Source organism: Anopheles gambiae, assembly GCF_943734735.2.
Source record: "Anopheles gambiae chromosome X unlocalized genomic scaffold, idAnoGambNW_F1_1 X_unloc_135, whole genome shotgun sequence".
Classification (NCBI taxonomy): Eukaryota; Metazoa; Arthropoda; class Insecta; order Diptera; family Culicidae; genus Anopheles; species Anopheles gambiae.
The window spans coordinates 10001-12500 of NW_026902593.1; the positions used below are offsets into that span (position 1 = coordinate 10001).

General features: G+C 46.3%; 1 pseudogene; it reads right to left on the minus strand.

Annotated features, from left to right (window-relative positions):
* The window catches only part of LOC133394430 (large subunit ribosomal RNA), a 9189-nt pseudogene that overhangs the window by 2750 nt on the left and 3939 nt on the right, over positions 1 to 2500 (minus strand).

The window sequence follows — 2500 nt, forward strand, 5'->3', positions numbered from 1 at the left end:
GGTCTTGGTCGGGGCTATCTTTAATCCGTTGTCGGTCATCCATCTGTCGATGATGCGAATCTGGCTGGAAACGAGAATTTCAATATCATCAACACAATTACCTTCCACCAACAACACTATATCGTCTGCATAGCCGATAATCCGTGCACCTTCCACCATTGCAACTCGTAGGACTCCGTCGTACATGAGGTTCCATAACGTTGGGCCAAGTACCGAGCCTTGAGGTACACCCGATGTGACTGCAATCTCTGCCGGTCCATCTGTGGTATCATACATCAGCACACGATTCCTAAAATAATCACCAATGATATCATAAAGATATTTAGGAGTGTTAATTCTCTGTAAAGCATTTGCAATCGCCAACCATGAAGCACTGTTAAAAGCATTAGTAACATCTAATGTGACAACAGCACAATACCGTCCACTGTATCTGTTTCTACTTCTAGCTACCGAAACAATGTCCACTACCCGTTGAATCGCATCAACTGTTGATCGACGACTTCTGAAACCAAATTGGTCGTCAGACAGTCCGTTGACCTCCTCGATGTGTGCATTTAACCGTTGCACTATGATGCGTTCTAAACCTTTACCTGCCCCGTCTAGTAGACAAATGGGGCGAATTGAACCCGGTTCCCCTGGTGGTTTGTTCGGCTTCGGTATTAACACCAACCTCTGCCTTTTCCACTCATCGGGGAACTTCGCGTTCTCTAAACAGCCTTGGTAAACCCTGCAAAATGCAGCGGTTGCAGTCAACATACCAACTTTCAGCGCCTCATTCGGGATACCATCTGGTCCCGGCGCCTTCTTGTTGGGTAGTCTCCTGGCAACCGCAAGAATCTCATCATTAGTAACCCTTTCAAACTCTCGTGGCTGATCGATACGATATTCAGGCCACACCGTGTTTGGGTGAGTAGGAAAAAGCTCGCTCACCACTTCCCTAAACTCGTCCAATGTCATGGTTCGGGGTCCAATCGAACCCTCGGCCACTTTCTTGAACGTATGATATACAATACCAAATGATGCGTTGTTCGCTGTTCCCAGGAACTCTTTCCACTTCCTCTGTCGGGTATGCTTGATCAATCGCTTGAGGGCATTCCGTGCCACCTTGAACTCGTCCCTAAAAGAAGAATAGAGATCAGTATTGAATGCTCTTTGCGCTAATCGATCGCGGTGTTTGCACTCTTTGCGAAGTGCCTCGATCTCTAGCGTCCACCAAAATGCACTCTTGTTAGGAGTGTACCTCTTACGCTTAGTCATCGTCGCATTACACGCCGTGACAAGTATACGCATTAAGTCTTCGCTTGTTGTGACCTCTGTCTCAAAAGCGGCTTGCATCATAACTTCAAATATGTCTTTGCTAAAATACTTGATGCTCCATCCCGTTATGGGTCGGGACAAGTTACGCACGCTTTGCGTCTCAAGATCTATTCGTATTGCACGATGATCAGAGTTCATATAGCTAGATAACACCTCCCACTTAAATGATCTTGCTACTGTTCTGCTCGCAAAAGTAAGATCAACTACTGACGTACGCCCTGGTCCAACATAAGTTGGGGTGCTGCCGTCGTTCAATAAAATTGCGTCAATCTGCGCAAAGGTTGATAAGACCAACTCACCTCTTCGTTTCTGGGTTTCTCCACGCTCGCCAAGTTGGTTGTTCCAACTTGCTGACCAAGCGTTGAAGTCCCCCCCGATAACGAATTTGTGGATACCGGTTACGGCCATTACCGTGTTATCCAACATGTTCTGGAACTCTTCCATACTAAATCTAGGTGGCGCGTAAACGCTAACCACTCGCATATCACCTATGTCAACTATCATTAAACCCTTCAGAGCCTTACTGACTACCTTAACTGGTAAGTCCGCGTTAACCACTACCGCTGCTGTGTTATCGTCATTGCGTAACACTTTGACGTTGGTTGTTGCCAGATACGGATCTGCAATCAACACTATATCCGCAGATTCTTCCCTAATCGTTTGCCACATTAATTGAAATGCAGCATAACAATGATTCTGGTTATGTTGTAGCAACCTAACCATTATGATCTAATCGTTCGCCTTCTAGGACACATATAACTGCCCGTTGCGTGAAGGTTCTGTGACCTCGTACCGCAATCCAAACACTTAACAGAGTTGGTACAAGCTTGCTTCTTGTGTCCACTCAAACCGCATTTCCAGCACAGATTACTTCTGTCTGGTTCCCTACAATGGTAGCTCGTATGGCCTACCTTCCAACACTTATAGCATTTCTGCTCTTCCATAACCTCACGGATATGGCATATCGACCAACCAACTTTCAGCTTTCCCAAATTCAGGAAGCTTTGAAAGTCTGGCAGCGATACGTTGATCCGTGCCCACTGCGTACCGGCCGCGCGGCCTTTCTTCATTTTGATACGATCTATTTCTATCTCGATGTTGAGCTGTGCTTTGACAGACTCCGCAACCTCCTCTGGGGTGGTAATTTCATCGAGATGCATGATCTCAATCATTTTAGAAGGAG